Consider the following 19,238-nt stretch of genomic DNA (forward strand, 5'->3'; position numbering starts at 1 on the left):
AATTCTTTTCTCTTGCAAGACATCATGACGTAGTTGCCGCCTTTATTCCAGATGGCGGGATCATACTCTCCACCAGCAAAACATGAACGAGGTTTTCCTGTGTTTTTGCATGTAGGAAGTTTTAGGGAATTGCCTGAGCTTAGAGACGGATGATAAACAGTACCGGAATCCCAGGTGCTATTTTTAAGTTGGCTTTGTTTTGTTTTTGGCGGTGGTTGTGGTCAGAACGATGTGACTTCCTTATTTCTTTTTATGTGTTTCTTGCTGCTCTGATACGACCGATGAGGGTCAGATACGAATATTCTCCCGTCATGTTAAGTTTCACCTGAAGTGCTTCAGAAGTGTTCCAGAAATCTATTGAGTGTCTGCAGGAGACAGTCTGCTGCTGCTATTATTATTATTATTATTATTATTATTAGTAGTAGTAGTAGTAGTAGTAGTAGTAGTAGTTGTAGTTTCACTTCTCCCCATTTTTATTCTCACAACAAACCTCTGAGGTAGGCTATAAGCTAAGGGGCCTAAAGTCACCCAATGAGCTTCATGGCTGTGTTGGGATTTGAACCCTGATCTCCCAGGCCCTAGTCTAACCAAATTTATCTGCAAGTAAAGGCAGGTGGCGCTGTGGGTTAAACCACAGAGCCTAGGACTTGCCGATCACGTTGGCGGTTCGAATCCCCGCGACGGGGTGAGCTCCCATTGCTCGGTCCCTGCTCCTGCCAACCTAGCAGTTCGAAAGCACGTCAAAGTGCAAGTAGATAAATAGGTACCGCTCCAGCGGGAAGGTAAACAGCTGCGCTGCTCTGGTTCGCCAGAAGCGGCTTAGTCATGCTGGCCACATGACCCGGAAGCTGTACGCCGGCTCCCTCGGCCAATAAAGCGAGATGAGCGCCGCAACCCCAGAGTCGGCCACGACTGGACCTAATGGTCAGGGGTGCCTTTACCTTTACCTAAAGGCCTGCTGCTAATCGAGATTTTGAAAATGGAGACTTAAGGGTTGTATCAAGGTAAATTCTACTCTCTACACCCCCTGAAATTAATAAGTGTGACTTAGTCATAGCTGTTCTTTTCAGTGGGTCTGAGTAGAACTAAAGGTGGCTGCAACCCTATGAAAGGAAGCTAGAATTTGCCTACACTTAAAAAAAAAGAAAGCATTCTCCTTCATTTTTAATTAATCAAGCTCTTTCCTCACCTGCTGCAAGAAGTCACAGCTGGGAGCCTGCGTAGGTCCTGTGTTACCACATTTTAAACTGTCCGAGATTGACGAGAAGCAAATGAATCAGGCTGTTTCAGTTCATAGTACATTACAACAGAATATTGTAATATTTCCAGATATTTTGAACTGCCACTCCTATGAGCACCAGGCAAGGTTGGCAAAGGCTTCATTAAACATTGATCTTAGCCCACCGGTTGTTTGCAAGACGGCATACACACCGCACATCCAAAATGTGCACACCCACTACCAAATCCTGGGAACTGTAGTTTTACGCCTATCAGCACTATAATTCCCAGCACTCTTGACAAGCTGCAGTCCCCAGAATCCTTTGTGAGGAAAATATGTGCTTAAATATATGGCAAGTATGCAGCCTCCGTTGGCTGCTCTGCCTCTTTGCTCTTGTCTGCAGCTGTCTGTGCAAAAGTTGTATGTGCTGGGGTGAGGTCTTCCCAGGGGTTTTCTGAGCCTTCTTCCCACTTCCTCCTCCTTTCTGCTGCTGCTTAGCTGCATCCTGTTGTACATATCTTAATGCTAAAAGATAATCATCTAGGAAGGTGAGAAAGGCAAGTAGATTCCACCTGTTTCTCCTGCAAACCCTATATTATGGTCTGCCAGGGGGGTGGGGAGGAGAATAAGCGTTGAATAATGAAAACCTTGGAAGAAGCAAGTACGTGACTGGGAGGCAAACGTACAGGAAAACAGAAATCAGCTCGGATAAAAAGTGTGACGTCCTGCAGTTGGAATCAGTCATTAATGCATCCACCATCCTGTTCACCCACTACTTATTGATTGATTGCATTTATCAGGCGCTTTATGCACTAAAAAGTCTCCTAAGCGACTCAAGGCTTAAAACAGGGGAATACAAAGGGGCTGAATCTAACTACTTTGACATTGCTATACTTTTAACACAAATGCTAGGTGCTGTAGGTAAGGTAAACGGTGTTTCCCTGTGCGGCTCTGGTTCGCCAGAAGCAGCTTAGTCATGCTAACCACATTACCAGGAAACTGTCTGCAGACAAACGCCGGCTCCCTCGGCCTATAGAGCAAGATGAGCGCCGCAACCCCTGAATCGTCCACGAGTTCACGACTGGACCTAACAGTCAGGGGTCCCTTTAACTTTAATATCTTCTTTGGAGTGACACTGTGTTTTCCATGAAATGTCACTCTGTGTAACAGAACTTGCATACCAATCCCTTGCAATGGATGCACTTTTAAGTTTTCAGTGTTTCTAAATTCCTAGCTTTGGTGCACATGGTGGCTAAAAAAACTCTCCTTTCTTGCTGATGGAGTGGCTCTAGGATCTTGGAAACTGGGACCCTGCAGCAAAATTAGTAACAGTTGTTTGAAGCCCCCCTCAACCCCAAGACCACTACACCACAGATGATTCCTGACCATGCAAAATGCTGGCCGGGGTTGATGGGTGTTTAAAACACAGCATCGTACTTGGAAAAGTTGGTCTGTGGTCTAAAGACATTTACTTTTTTCAGTAAAACAAGTGCTGTTTTCCCCTCCCTTTTTCTGTAACCCCCGCCCTCGTTATATTTATGAATAAATGTGTACAAGAGTTATTCACTTAAGGGGTGTGTGGAAGGATTATTAGAAAGGCTGACTGTAACCTAAATTCCAGAGCGTTCAGTGAACTTTGAGAGTCAGGGAATCCTGGGATTAAGCTTGCCTTAGCTTCAGCCAGACTATTTGAGCGTGTGACCTGAGAAGCAGGTGATTAAATCCAAGGTTTGAAGGTGATATTAATTTGGTGCATCATGCTCTGTTTCCGATGTCCAGGGTTGGGAGTGCCATTGCTCACCTAGTCCAAATGGCATGAGGCCACACAAGATGCGGAGGTATTAGCCAGCTTGGGGGAACCTGAGGTTTGCAGGAGTACCAAAATAGTGGGAATACCACAAATGGGTGTTTCATGGCCATGGGATGCCAAGTGGGTTTGGAAGCAGCATGGAGTATCAGGCAGGAGGACTGACCAGTGGAGGATGGTGCTTTTGGGTACTGCCCCCCAACCCCATTCTGCTCTCAGCCTGTGCTTGCCTGCCTGCCTTAAATCGGTCCGGGGGTGTTGCATTCACCATCTGCTTCCTCCCCCTTAGTCCCAGACTTGCCCCTTTTGGAACTCAACAGGGAAGAGGATGGGGACAAAAAGATCTGCCTTATATTAGCTCTGGCTCCCCCTACTGTTGGCTTCCCTGCCTTTGCGACCTATTAGTCCCCAGTGCATCCCAGCTACTGTGGTTGGCTGGCTGGAACAGTGAGTAGGAGCGCTCCATGCTGCAACATTTTAATGCAGGTCTCACTTTCCATTGCCGGAGTTCCAGAGTTTCTCATGTGCAATTCAGCCTCAGAATTCAGATGCTGACTATTGGCATATGGCTTAAAATATTAGATTGTGATGTTCTTTTACCGGCGAGTGTGAACTTCTAGCTTCTGTCAGTCCTATGCATGTGCAGTCCTATGTACAAATGTCCCAATGAATGCACCCTTCGTGATAACTGTACGTAGGATTGCAACCTATATGTGAGAAGTGTGTATGGGACAGAGAACGCCTAGGTAATTTGTAGTTAATTTGCAGGGAAAGCTGCCTGGGAAACAATTGTTGCGACATGCTCCCCCCCTCCTTTTAAGTTTCTTAAACTATATTTCAGTATGCGAAGTTACGTAAAAAAAATTAAAGAATTCTAATCTTTACTGGCAGTGTGTCTTTCTAATTATAGTATGCCTTTAATTGTAAATATTTTAATCCAATCAGATTAGGCCCTGGGGTTCTTGTCTGGCCTAGTACTTAACAAAAGGAAATCATCACCTTTTCCCAGACTAGGAAGGTGGTAAGAGGGAGTTGAGAATTGGGGGAAATACCTCTGTTTCTGCTAACTCGGGAAGGACTTTTACTGTGGATTCAGGGGAACAGGCTGGCATGCATGTCTTGCTGGCAGACATGGGAATCTCTTAGGTAAAAGGACTCCTGGATGGGTAAGGTAAAGGTAAAGGGACCCCTGACCATTAGGTCCAGTCGTGGCCGACTCTGGGGTTGCGGCGCTCATCTCGCTTTATTGGCCGAGGGAGCCGGTGTGTAGCTTCCGGGTCATGTGGCCAGCATGACTAAGCTGCTTCTGGCGAACCAGAGCAGCGCACGGAAACGCCGTTTACCTTCCCGCTGGAGCGGTACCTATTTATCTACTTTAAATACTTAGTGCCAATCTCTTAGAACTTGCATGCAAGGTCCCAGCTTCAATCCATTGGTACTTACAGGTTACAGCTAGGAGAGAACCCTGCTCTAAGAGTCATTGCCAGTTAGTGTAGATGGACCAGGTCTGATTTGGGATGACACAGCTTCCCATGCTCTTAAACACAGTTTCTGACATCTGTCTTGGCTGTGAATCCTGGAAGACCTGTTCCCTGCCTTGCAGGCCTTTTTCTACCTGGCCTGGGAGGGTGGGACCTGGACGGACTCCAACTACAAATGTTGAGGCTACTGAACAAAATATCAGGCTGGGGTATTGTTTAGGAAGGGTTGTTGGTGTTATTGATACTATTTTTTGTGTCTTTATTTTAGATCTTATGATTTAGGTGAAGTTGTTCAGTTTGCTTGTGTACTTTTTGATGTTTTGTTTATTGTTTATGGCTAGCTTTGTTATGTTGTAATTAGTGTTTTTTTCACGTTGTAAGCTGTCTTGAGTATGGTTTGAACTATGGAGAAGCAGCATACAAATAAAATCCATGTTATGTTATCTCTTCATCATGGTTCAAAATACAGTGGTACCTCGGGTTACATACGCTTCAGGTTACAGACTCCGCTAACCCAGAAATAGTGCTTCAGGTAAGAACTTTGCTTCAGGATGAGAACAGAAATTGTGCTCCGGCAGCACGGCGGCAGCAGGAGGCCCCATTAGCTAAAGTGCTGCTTCAGGTTAAGAACAGTTTCAGGTTAAGAATGGACCTCCAGAACGAATTAAGTACTTAACCCGAGGTACCACTGTAGCTAAAAATCAGAAGGCCATGGAGATTTTTATCTATCAACTTAAATAACCAGGGTGATTAATCAGGCAGAGTGATTTTGGTCAACATTTGCTGTTAACCCACAAGTGCAATTCATGCAGAGGAAGTTCAGATTTCGGGTGAACATCCCCAATTCCCCAGTGTACAGGGGCTGTAATGATCTGATACTATATCCATACAGGAAAGTCTTCCTGTTAATGTGGTTTAAGGAATCATTTTTGAGGGAATAAATATATGAACCCCCTTGTTTTAAACATTTTGTTAATCATTTCATAATTTAAAAAAAAAATATTCCATTCTCCCCCCCCCTTTTTTGTGTGGTGATGAGCGAAAACAAAGAGAGGCTTTGTAAAAACCTGGAACAAACTCTGGTTTTTCCTGATTCTTTTCTCAGGCCTTCACATCTCTAATGGTCTCTCTGTAGTCCCTGACCTAAAACACATTCTGAAACAGTCCTGGGAAGTCTCTTGCTGATAGGCAATGGAAGTTGCTAGACTGGTATGCTGAGACTTTGATGACAGTAGCTCTACAGGTATAGATTAGGACCAGCCCACGTGCAGCTGTTAACCCAATGAGAATCTGAAGGCATCGCACAGTTTGCAGGATGTGGCCTCTTGCCAGATATTTCCTGCCTTTTGGCTATTGCTGAGTGAGAATCGGAGAGCTGCTGCAAAGTTGAGTGTGGTTTTTCTTTTTGTAAAGCTTGAGAACAAGCTTAAAGCTAATTCACAGCGGCTGCTAACAAACAGGCCTTTGGAAAGGCAGCATTTGAAGCCATGGAGGAGAATGTCTAATTCTAGATGCGTGTATAGTTTGGTGTTGCTGCCGCTTTGAACTTCTTAGCATTAGAAGCTGACATGGGCCAGGCACATGCTGCTACATGCACTAAAAGCACCCGAGGTCATGCAAGACCTTGTTCCCATCCCATCATTCCTGAATCCAGCGCATAGTTTTAAAGTAACTCTCCTCCTCTTAATTCTTCTCCGTTGAAGATTTGCAGCTCCGTTCATGAATTTATTAACTATCCTTGTAAAATGTTTTGCCTTTGGTGTCAGAGGCAGAATGTCTCTGAATGCCTGTTGCTAGGAATAATAATAGTGGTATTGTGCTCAGATCCTGTATGGGAACTTCGCATCGGCACCCGGTTATGCGAACAGTATGCTTTGGGACTTACATGGACTCTACACTCCCTGTTCCCCAACAACCCTGTGAGAAAGCTTCCAGAGGGGGTAGCCATGTTAGCTTGTTGCAGTTAAAACAACCAAAAGGGACTGAAAGTCCAACAGATTTATGGTAGCCCAAACTTCTTTGTACCGTATTTTTCGCTCTATAAGACGCACCAGACCACAAGACGCACCTAGTTTTTGGAAGAGGAAAACAAGAAAAAAAATATTCTGAATCTCAGAAGCCAGAACAGCAAGAAGGATCGCTACGTTGTGAAAGCAGCAATCCCTCTTGCTGTTCTGGCTTCTGGGTTAGCTGTGCAGCCTGCATTCGCTCCATAAGACACACACACATTTCCCCTAACTTTTTAGGAGGGAAAAAGTGAGTCTTATAGAGCAAAAAATACGGTATTTTGAGCAGTGTTAAAAACCTCAGATATACAGGCTGATTGCCAAATGACACCTTAAGCACAGGTTACGGTCGCCACAACAGAATGTTTAGGCACCCCTTTTTATTTTGCAATGAGCTCGTTTTCCATTTTTGGGCTAACAAAACACGGGCCGCAGTAGTGGCATACATAAATAGGCTTTTATGACACCTGGGAATTTCCATCTGAATTATCCCCAACAAAAATGACTCTCTCTCTTTTTTTAAGTACTTTTAAACTTTTTTAACCAATTCATTATAAATTATTTCCCTATACAGTGGTAAAGGTAAAGGTATCCCTGACCATTAGGTCCAGTCATGGACTCTGGGGTTGCGGCGCTCATCTCACTTTACTGGCCGAGGGAGCCGGCGTACAGCTTCCGGGTCATGTGGCCAGCATGACTAAGCCGCTTCTGGCGAACCAGAGCAGTGCACGGAAATGCCGTTTACCTTCCCGCTGGAGCGGTACCTATTTATCTACTTGCACTTTGACGTGCTTTCGAACTGCTAGGTTGGCAGGAGCTGGGACCGAGCAACAGGAGCTCACCCCGCTGTGGGGATTTGAACCACCGACCTTCTGATTGGCAAGTCCAAGGCTCTGTGGTTTAACCCACAGCTCCACCTGCGAAGGCGACTATGGGGTCGTAGCACTCATCTCACTTTCAGGCCGAGGGAGCTGGTGTTTGTCCACAGACAGTTTCCCGGGCCATGTGGCCAGCATGACTAAACCGCTTCTGGCGCAACGGAACACCGTGAGGGAAACCAGAGTGCACGGAAACGTCGTTTACCTTCCCGTCGCAGCGATACCTATTTATCTACTTACACTTTGACGTGCTTTTGAACTGGTAGGTTGGCAGGAGCAGGGACCGAGCAACGGGAGCTCACCCCGTCGCGGGGATTCGAACTGCCGACCTTCTGATTGGCAAGTCCTAGGCTCTGTGGTTTAACCCACAGCGCCACCCGCGTCCCTCTATACAGTGGTACCTTGGGTTAAATACTTAATTCATTCCGGAGGTCCGTTCTTAACCTGAAACTGTTCTTAACCTGAAGCACCACTTTAGCTAATGGGGCCTCCTGCTGCCGCCACACTGCCAGAGCACAATTTCTATTCTCATCCTGAAGCAAAGTTCTTAACCGGAGGTGCTATTTCTGGGTTAGCGGAGTCTGTAACCTGAAGTGTATGTAACCTGAAGCATATGTAACCCGAGGTACCACTGTACTCTTTTACAGGTCCTCAAGGAAAACATTTCAGATCCTTCTCTAAGTGACATTTTGCTTTCCTCATATTTATTTACCTACTTAATTTATATAGCTGCCCCATAGCAGAAGTACTCTAGGAATCCAGTGTGGTATAGTGTGTTGGACTAGGACCTGGGAGATCAGGGTTCAAATCCCCACTCAGTCATGAAGCTCATTGGGTGACCTTGGAGTCAGTCACAGCCTCCTAGCCTACTTCACAGGGTCGTTGTAGGGATTAATTGAGGAGGGGGGGTGAACCATACAGGAGTTGGAGGAAAAGCTGGGATATAAATGCAGTAAATAAGCTCTTCTGCTTACCTGTTTAAGAAAGCTGGAGGGGCCAGCCAGATGGAGATGTCAGTCACCAGAAATCTCCACATGGTCGCAGTTGGATCTGTGCCAGTCGCAAAATGCACCTGTGGAATTTATGGTTTTGAGGGGCAGGCAAGCAATCCTCAGTGAGGAGATGGAAGCGTGCAGATATCAGCTGCTGCCATTTTGAAATTAAATGGGAAAAACCCAAACCTTAATCCGATCAGTTAATGACAACTTCGCGGCATATCTTTTTGGGTGTAATGCCTGCACACAAATCATTCCAGAGATGGAATGTGGTGTTCATGTGGATTCTCTGCCAACCTGTAAAACATGCAATAGGATTTGCATTGCAGGCATGTTCCTGGGGAAAATAAAATGCGTGGACTTGCTTTTATTTGCCCTGTTAATTACCAAGAGGGTGTGTCTTCACCACAGTCCCTCTCAGTTAGACTACTGGAACTGTCATTCCACATATACATTAATTCACCAGTTAAAAAGAGCAATCTCTTTCACATACTCAGTTGACATAAAGACTTTCTCCTGACTGAAGCTGGAATATTTATTTTTAGGCTGTAATCATAGCATAGCTGTCAAGTGTCCCTTATTTGAAGGGACAGTCCCTTATTCCAGCGCCATGTCCCGCTGCTGTCCCTTATTGATGGATGTCCCTTAAATGTCCCTTAAAGGATGTCCCTTAAATTTCAAAGGAAGCAGCTCCTCTCCCTCCCTCCCTCCCTGCTGGCCAGGGAGGAGGGAGGCTCCAACTGTGTTGCTTGGCTATGTTGCTCACCCAATAAGAAGTCTAAGAACGACTGGGGGGTGGAGCTTGCATGCCTTGTGTGTGGCTAGTTAATGCAAGCTGAGGGGGGTTTTGAATGCTGGACGCCATTTTGTTGCACGTGCTGCTGCAAACTTTGCAGTGCAAAGCCGGGCCGGGGAGCCATCTTAAGTTGAGGCTGCATAGGCCTTGTGGTGCATGTGATTCAGATTCTAGTCAGTTGAACCTCTGGTTACAAAGTTGGCTGGGCAGTGTTCTCGAAGCTACCAGCATGAGTTTGACCAGACTGCAGGAGGACAGGAAGACTGGAGTGCCTGGAACAGGTGAGGCTGCAGGTCCCTTATTTTGGCTGCTGGTCCCTTATTTTCAAGGCTACTGGTCCCTTATTTTCAAATCTGTAAGTTGACAGCTATGAATCATAGCCCAACTTATAAATTTAGTGGAGCTTGCTTCTGACGTGGCTTGGATTCCACTGTAAACTGCTCTTGCTAGTGATGTGTGCACTCTCTTTCTCTTACTCCCTCAAACACACCCTCAATCATTTGGTTCCTCCCTTGTCTGCCTGCTTCTTTCTTTCTTACTCACCCACTCTCTGCAATTCTCTTGCATTTTCCTGGTGGTGGTGGTGTGTGTGTGTGTGTAAAAAAATAAAAGAACTTTTAGGGAAAGCATTTCCCCCCCCCTTTCAAACAGAAACTTGCATGCATGTGTAAGAGAATATGTGGCGCTGGTACATGAACATTGTACTATGTGCTGATAAGCTTTTCCCACTCTTAAAGGCACTCTTAAAGGCATCTTAAAGAGCTCTTTACGAGGAGAGTCTCTGAGTATTGCTGTAGCTTCATTTCGAACTAAGGAAGTGCCTTTTAAAAAATAATTTATAATAGCATTTTAGAGAGTCCGCCAACACGAGAAATGGCTGCAGCTCCGTAATAGAGCACAACTGTGGTGTAATTGCAAGATTGTTGGACGAGGACCTGGGTTCAAATCCCCCACTCAACCATGAAGCTCACGCCTTAGGCCAGTTACAGCCTCTCAGCGTAACCTACCTCTTAGGATTGTTGTGAGGATAAAACGGGGGAGAGAGTTGTACGTGCCATCTTGAGCTACTTGGAGAAAAGTTGGGATATAAGTATAATAATAATTTTAAAAGTAGAGACAGCACCTGGCTCAGTCCTATTAAAAGGAGGATCCGGGTGGCAGGTGATGTGAGAGAGCTTCTGCCTGAGAGATGTGTTAAGTTGTGGGTGAACATATCAGACGATACAGCGATTCTTCAAACAGCTCTTGTTTATTCAGAGGCCAGAACAGAACTGAACTGAAGGGCTCAGTCAGCCTGCTTATATAGAGCTCCAGTACAACGTTACTGTAGCAACTTTCTAAAACTATCCAATCACTGAACGTCACTTTCGATCCTTCATTTGCATAACTATCTACAGTATCCCCCTGCTGGCCCAGGGTGAGAACTTCAGTACATAACAAGATGTTTGCCAGTCAAGCGTAGAGACAGTTCCAAGTTAGTGGAACAAATAGACTGGACTTGCATAAGGGGCAGCCCCCTGTTTCCCCTTCTTACAAAACAGCCCTGCACGGTAGGCCAGTATTGCGGTTTCTGTGTTGCAGTGGGATGGCTGAGGTCAGGAGAAAACTAGCCTGTCTAGGGCCTCATCCGCAGCACACATTAAAATCAGTAATATACCACTTTATAAACAGCCATGGCTTTTTCCAAAGAATCCTGGGAACCGTAGTTTGTTAAGGGGAGCTGGGAGTGGCGAGGAGACCCAGCTAGTCCCCTCACAAAGTGGCCTAACAATAAATTCGCAGTGTGGTTTCACAATCAATTCATTTTTTCAAGGAACTCTGCGAGGGGGAATAGGGGGTCTCCTAACAACTCCCAGCACCCTTAACAAACTACAGTTCCCAGGATTCTTTGGGAGAAACCACAGCTGTTTATAAAGTGGCATGTTGCTGCTTTAAATGTATAATACAGATGGGGCCAAGGCTAGTGAGTTTAAGATGGAGGAGGAGGAGGAGGGGAGATTTCAGAGGAGGACTTCCTGACTGAGAGCACCGTCTATTTAATCGCTGCACCATGCCAGCCCCTTCCTCCCCATTTGTGCCCCTTTTAACTTTCAGTGAAGTCTGTGGAGAGCATTACTTTCCTTTCCTGCTTGCCATTCTCCTAGAGGGCAGCAAGAAGTCGAATAGGCCTCTACTTTTGCTGCTTCAGCGGTAAGACTCCATGGTGATCCCTCTCCCTTGCAATAGGCTTCATTATCAGTAGCCCTCATAATGCATCTTAATCTGATGGCAAGTCCGTGCGTATCCACCCTTTGCATGTGTGCCTGAGTGCAATGCAAAAACCTACGCCCTGTAGTGGAATAATGGACTTGCACAATGTGAACTATTTATGAAGCTGGGCTCCTGTGTAAAACTTTCATGAGACAGAGAAAGGGAGAGAGAGAGAGAGAGAGAGAGAGAGAGGGTGGGTGGCAGAAGTTGCCATGAAAACATCATTATTCTTAGAGGCCCCATTCAGCTTTTGATAACGGAACTGGGAAAACTGGACTGGTGAGGGTGTGTGTGTGTGTGTGTGGATCTGAGCAGTATTAGTAAAAGATATTTTGGTTTTAATCACAGGCCTTGTATTTAATACACAGGCCTGTGTATGGAATTGAGGAAATGGTATGCTTAGAATTCTGTGGTACATAAGAAGCTGCCTCATACCGAGTTAGCGTATTGGTCCATTTGCTTCTGTATTGTCTGCACTGACTGGCACCAAGGCAGCCCAGGGTTTTCGGACGGGGTGTTCCCCAGCCTCACCCAGAAATTGAACAATATGAAGAACCAAATAAACAGAAATCTTATAAATCTCTAAAGTCACAAAATGTGCACTCTTGATGGATTCTCTTGGAAAACATAGAACCAAATAAACAGAAGTCTTATAAGTATCTGAAAGTCTATGTAGACTATGCAAGTCTCCGAAAGAAGCAATGGGTCAGATTCTTATCTGATGAAAACAAGCCGTAAAGCTTTGTTTTATGACGTCCAAGGCTGCCGAAGAGGTCCGCAAACAGACGTAGCGGACAGTGATTCCAGATATACCCACTGTTTCATAGAATTTTTCTTCAGCACAGCAGAAGGATGCAAAAATGCTTCATAAACTGCAAATGAATTATTGAAACGATGACCTGCATATACATGGTAACTTACAATAACTCAGATTCTATGTTTTCAAGAGAATCCATCAAGAGTGCACATTTTGTGACTTTAGAGATTTATAAGATTTCTGTTTATTTGGTTTTTCATATTGTTCAATGTTCCGTATAGATTATATAAAGAGTTTATATTGACATTGCATTGTTGTACTTGGTCATCGGGTTGCCTGGGATATTACTGATAATTGTTTGCAACACAGGGGTTTAATTGTTTGGTTACTTACCCAGAAATTGAACATAGGGATCCTTTTGCATGCAAAGCAGATCCACTGAGTCATGCTTCTTCACTCTGAGATTTCTTAGGATCATAGTGTTGGAAGGTACCCTGGGGGTCATCTAGTCCAACCCCCTGCAATGCAGAAGTCAAAGCTAAAGCATCCCTGGCAGATGGCCATTCGACCTCTGTTTAAAAACCTCCCAAGGAAGGAGAGCCCACCACATTCTGAGGGAGTCCTTTTCACTGTCAGAACAACTCTTAACTTTTAGGAAGTTCTTCCTGATGTTTAGTCGGTATCTTCTTTCCTGTAATTTGAAGCCATTGTTTCGAGCCCTCCAGAGCAAGAGAAAACAGGCTTACTGCATCCTCCATGTGACAGCACTTAAGATATTTGGAGACAGCTATCATATCTCCTCTCAGTCTCGTCTTTTCCAGACTAAACATACCCAGCTCCTTCAACCATTCCCCATAAAGCTTGGTTTCCCAACCCTTGACCATCTTGGTTGCCCTCCTCTGCACACATTCCAATTTGTCAATATCCTTAAATTGTGGTGCCCAGAATTGGACATAGTATTCCAGCTGTGGTACTACAGTCATACCTCGGGATGAATACGCTTCAGCTTAAATATTTTCGGGTTGCGCTCCGCAGTGACCCGGAAGTAACGGGTTTCGCCACTCGCGCATGTGCAGATGCTCAAAATGATGTCACACACATGTGCAGAAGTGGCAAAACACGAGACCCGCGCACACGCAGAAGCACAGTCGCGTCTTATGTTTGCTTCAGGATGCGAACGGGGCTCCAGAACGGATCCCGTTCGCATCCAGAGATACCACTGTATTACTTCCCTTGATCTAGACACTGTACTTCTGTTGATGCAGCTTAGAATGGCGTTAGCTTTTTCTCTTTTTTTGCTGCTGCTTCACACTGTTGACTCATGTTCAGCTTGTGGTCCACCAAGACCCCTAGATCCTTTTCACCTGTACTGCTAGTAAGCCAGGTGTCCCCCATCCTATATTTCTGCATCTGGTTCTTCCTGCCTAAGTGCAGAACCTTTCAATTTTAGCGGTGTTATGAAGCAGGGGCCCAACAGCATTTTAAACACTTAACTTGGTTTTTTTTAAAAAAAGAATTCATATCTTCTCTTTCTTTTGCTTTGCTACCTTTTTTCTGGTCGCACCTGTGTGAAACATGGCTTGTTGTTGATGAGGATCAATATTCTAAAATGTGCACATAAGTAAACAAGATGTATGACATTAATACCCAACATTCAAAGAAAGTTAAAAAAAGGGGGGGGGCAGCATTCCTTGAACTTGTATAAAATTGTGTATTAACAGCCTCCCTCTACCCAACAACCTTCAGACGACGTTGGACTACAACGCCCATCATCCCTGGCCATTGGCCACTCTGGCTGGGGATGCTGGGAGTTGTAGTCTATGAGACTAGGGCCCTTCAGGATTTAACCTCCTTCCGTCGGGCCTGTAAGACAGAGCTATTCCGCCTGGCCTCTAATTTGAATTCAGCCTGATCTTTTATTTCCCTTCTCTAACCTCCCCCTTCCCTTTTATGAAGATTACCTGCTCTGAAGACCCCACAGCTAAGTCTCCCCTGGCCTCCTCGCTGGCCCAAGTAGGACTAATTCAGGCAGCTAGCCCTGGTGACTATCTAATGCTTATTGGATGGATTTCCCCCAAATTGATTTTTGAACTTTGAATTTTATTGTTATTCATGTTTTTATACTGTATTTCATGCTGCTTCTATGTTGTATTACAATGAAGTGTTTTAAATTTGTTGTTAGCCGCCCTGAGCCCAGTTTTCTGAACCAGGAAGGGCGGGGTATAAATAAAAAAATATTATTATTTATTATTATTATCTAGAGGAGCCACAGGCTGAGAAAGACTGGGGTATATAATATATATGATGGTAAATGTTTATGGTACGTGAATTTCTGGAGTATTGAATCATGGTAGAGAGAGTTTTGGATCCATGGGATACTGAGTTAGACCACTGGTCTGTTTAACCCAGTGTTGAAGCAGTGCGGATTCTCATTTGAGTACCCAAGATATTACGGTAGTTCACGGGTAGCCCCTGTAGCATCCTCCAGTTCCCATCATTCATGTTCATTGGCCATGCTGGACTGTGTGCATCCTTAATTCTCTAAATGAACACCCATTTTTCATTTGCTCTTTGAGGAACATTTATGCAGTAGGAATTCAAACAGCAAGATCTGTTCAGTAATCTTAATTAAAACGGTGCCTGCATTAACCGACTTGTTGCATTCTTTCTACTAAAAGGGAGGGGGGGAAGCAAGTTGTCTAGGAAAATATCAGCCAAGCAATAAACAATCTGTTCCCTTCTTTCCATTGAATCTGTTTCTTCAAAGCCTTCTCCCAGCGTTTAAATGATAACACACTTATAAAAGGTATTGTTGCACTTAATTGTTTTCTGGATTGTTTACAATCTTTCGTCCTTCAACTTTTGCTGCGTATTTTGTCTCTGTATTTGTATACAACCAATGATTATAAAAATAAATACAGTGGTACCTCAGGTTAAGTACTTAATTCGTTCCGCAGGTCCGTACTTAACCTGAAACCGTTCTTAACCTGAAGCACCACTTTAGCTAATGGGGCCTCCCGCTGCCGCCGGAGCACGATTTCTGTTCTCATCCTGAAGCAAAGTTCTTAACCTGAAGCACTATTTCTGGGTTGGCGGAGTATGTAACCTGAAGCGTATGTAACCTGAAGTGTATGTAACCCGAGGTACCACTGTAAATAGTAAAGGTGCCAGTACTCACCAAGAAGTTGTTACAGTATTGCCACACTTTAACATTGGGGGGGTTTACTGGTACTGCGTACCTTTTGAGTACCCCCAGTAAATAGCTATATAGAAAATATCATGTACTGCTGTTAAATGGGTACTCAGTTTTATGTGATTTGGATGGTGGTAGTATTTGCTGAGAAAACTCTCTGTGTGTTTTTATTTTGTATTTTTCAAAAAACAAATATTATTGATTGAACTGAATTGATTCACATGGGTAGCAATTGTGGCTGATACAGATTTTTAATTAAGATGTTTTGATTGTATATTATAATGCTTAATAGTTCATGTAATGAATGGACTGAGAAGCTGCAAAAGCCTTTCCTGAATCTGAGTATATAAAACCATTCTCAGTTCAGGTGTAAAGGTAAAGTTGTGCAACTAAGATGGACCACAATCTTGGTCTCTTAAGGGCGGTTTTCTGGAAAACGCAATGCCACCTGCCCTGACAATTTCGTAAAACTTTAGTTAGAAATTGCAAATGCCCTAACTGGAGCAAATTGGCTCTGTCCCCCAAATCATCAGATTATCACAGACTTGCAAACCAAATCCAGCCCATTAGCCATATAGATTTAGCACCTCATCAGAGGGTCATTAAAAGGCACTGTTTATGCAAACCCACCTGGGCTTAGCAAACAGGGGAGTTGCATTCAGCTTGGGAGCTCAAAAGTAAAAATGTTACATGGGGGAAAAAATACGAGAGAGAGACATTGCACACACTTTTGTAAATCAAGAAAATCTTTAATAATAGTAATTCTAAAAAAACAGCAAAACAAGTTGCAGAGGCCTTGCTTGCCTTGTTTAAACAGGCTTGCTTTCGGCCTCTTCCCTCTCACTGCGCCTTTACGAGCAAGAATGCGCATATGCACCACAAGGTGGCAGAGTTGCTTTGCCGATGAACCGCGAGCAAAAAAGCCACCTGCTAACCGCAGATGTCCTCCTTTTCTTCCTTTCCTTTTTAAAGGAAAGCTAAAGCGCAGCTCCTGGTGTTTGTTTTAGGCTGTCACCATGTTCTGGAGCTCGGAAGATGCTTCAGATTTGTATGCAAGCAATCTGCACCGGCTCTTCTGTATGATAATGGTTTTTGGAAGAGGGGCGGAGGGCGAGGACGGAGGAATCTTGCCCTGTCTTAGCCTCTCATTGTTTGATCAATGCTAGAACCTACACCGAGCATACTAAATACGGGGGTGCTGTTGAAACCGCTGCCGTGTCCTCAACTCAACCCTGTTCTCTCAGTGCATTTTGGCACGTAACAGGCAAGGTGTTGCAGAGCCTCCTTTTGCAGTACCTTGTCACGTAATGGTGAATTAAGCCTGCCGCGGCCACCTAACTTTTGGGGTTTCTTGCTCTCTCTTTTGTGCTCGACTCCCTATGGATCTCTCTTGGATAATGTGGGAAGGTAGTCTCCCTCTTCTTTCTGCAGCAGCAGCAGCTATGGCTGATGGGATGCAGGGTCAGAAAGCAAGATTCAGAGATCCACAGTGGGTGGGACAGGTTGAGAGATGGCATTGATGAACTCCCCCCCCCCAGATTTCTGCATAGATTTGGGCTCTCCGTAGTTGAAGGAAGCACATGTGGCTGGCTAGTAATTAATAGGTCTGGATATGCCTCTCTCTGCCCCCTGTTCCATAATGGATGCCTAGCATTTACTGTGTCCATTTTATGGGTTATTGTATGGCTTTTATTGTGATGCGTTGTTCACTTAAATTTTTGTAAGTCGGAGGCTGTGTGCTTCTGAAGACCAGTTGCTGGAAGCCATGGGGTGGGGGTGGCAGTGGGGAGAGGGCTGTGCTCAGGTCCCGCTCTCAGGCTTTCCAGAGCCATCTGGTTGGCCACTGTGAGAGCAGGATGCTGGCCTTAGATGGACTACTGGCCTGATCCTGCATGCTAGGTAAAGGTAAAGGGACCCCTGACCATTAGGTCCAGTCGTGGATGACTCTGGGGTTGCGACGCTCATCTCGCTTTATTGGCCGAGGGAGCCGGTGTACGCCGTTTACCTTCCTGCTGGAGCGGTACCTATTTATCTACTTGCACTCTGATGTGCTTTCAAACTGCTAGATTGGCAGGAGCAGGGACTGAGCAACGGGAGCTCACCCCGTCATGGGGATTCGAACCGCCGACTTTCTGATCGGCAAGCCCTAGGCTCTGTGGTTTAACCCACAGTGCCACCCACGATCCTGCATGCTACTCTTGCGTTATTAAGTTTCTTGGAGACTTCTTGCGTGGCGAGTGGCAAGCGACACATGAATTGAGTAAATAAGATTTCCTCGCCAGATGCCTTCACTAAAATGCAGAACCGCTCACCACGTTTTGCTTTTCTAGGTATGGGGTGACTCATGTGTCTGCACACACGCTGCCATGCGCTTTTTATGAATGAGCGTGCAACTGAATCAGCCGACGGGAGCTGGCTTGGCAGTCTGCAGGTCTCGCGTGAAAGCTAAACCCACACACATTACTGATTCATTAATAAAAGAAAAAACCTGACACATGCATGAAATCACTGAAGGGACTTGCATTGTGTTTGCAGAGCCAAAAGGAGAGGAGCGAGTGTGTTGTGTATGTGAAAGCACCTTCCTATCTTAACTTATTTTAGGTCATAGGAACATAGGAAGTTGATGTACACACAGAGTATTATCTACACTGACTCACTCCAGGGTTTCAGGCAAATAGATTACCCAACCCTACTTGGAATTGGTAAGGATTGAATCTGGCACCTTCTGCGTGCTAAGCAGTCAATCTACCACTTGGACATGGGCCTTCTCCTCTGGTCTGTTCCTGAGATTCTTGAAGTATGCAGTTATCAGTGTTTGCTCCATATTAACACATTGCATGTTTGCATCATTCACATAACGCTAAGCAGGAGCAAAGGCACAACAGTCCTGTTATGAAACTTTTGCCCCAGTGTTAGAAATTCTAGGCTACTATACGTCCAGAATTTCCAAGACATACAGGAGTCGGAAACAGTGTCCAGGCAGAAATCACTGAGATGTCTGGGAAAATCCAGACGTATGGCAATCCATGTCAGAAGTCTAGATTTTGGCGAATTTCCTTCAAAATACAGTGGTACCTTGGTTTATGTTCCAGAAGTCCGTTCTTAAACCAAAGCGTTCTTTAACCAAGGCGTGCTTTCCCATAGCAGCGGAGGACTCAATTTACAAATGGAACACACTCAACAGGAAGCGAAACATGTTCTGCTTCCAAGGCAAAGTTCACAAACCAAAACGCCTACTTCCGGGTTTGCAGCGCTCTTATTCCAAATTGTTCATAAACTAAGCTGCTCTTAAACCAAGGTACCAATGTAGCTCAATAACTTCAATTTTTTTTTTGAGATTTTGCAAAACAAAAAAAGGTTGAACAACTTTTGTGTCTGGATTTTCACCTTTTGAAATATGGCAACCCTAAAAATTCCCCGGGCACGTTTTGCAACTGTCAAATGTCCATTTGCAACCACATGGAGATCTCTAGATGCCAGGTCGATGACTGACATCTCTATGTGGCTGGCCCCTCCAGCTTTCTCAAGAAGGCAAGCAGAAGAGCTTATTTATTGTGTTTACTCCAAGGAGTAAATGGTTTACCCAGCTCCTCTCAGTTAATCCCTACAACAACCCTGTGAGGTAGTTTAAGAGGCTGTGACTGGCTCAAGGCCAGCCTGTGAGCTTCATGGCGGAGTGGGGGATTCTAATCCCCCAGGTCCTAGTCCAACACTCTAACCACTGCACCACGCTGCCTTCCTAGAGTACTTCTGCTATGGGGCAACATTCCCACCAAGTCAATGGCCAAAAGAACCCTCAATTCAGCTCCACCACACTGCAGAGGAATAGTTTGGAAATTCCTGTGAGAATACCAGC

At 45.0% G+C, this 19,238-nt stretch overlaps 1 protein-coding gene and 1 long non-coding RNA gene across 3 annotated transcripts in view; both read left to right on the forward strand.

Annotated features, from left to right (window-relative positions):
- The window catches only part of RCOR1 (REST corepressor 1), a 142,046-nt gene that overhangs the window by 56,282 nt on the left and 66,526 nt on the right, over window positions 1–19,238 (forward strand). The gene's annotated exons all lie outside the window — the stretch shown is intronic.
- Window positions 10,696–17,874, forward strand: LOC310766913. The gene is made up of 2 exons (XR_014550522.1): window positions 10,696–11,372; window positions 17,713–17,874. It is a non-coding gene; the product is annotated as an uncharacterized lncRNA (long non-coding RNA).

Source organism: Podarcis filfolensis (assembly GCF_964270895.1).
Source record: "Podarcis filfolensis genome assembly, chromosome: 1".
NCBI lineage: Eukaryota > Metazoa > Chordata > Lepidosauria > Squamata > Lacertidae > Podarcis > Podarcis filfolensis.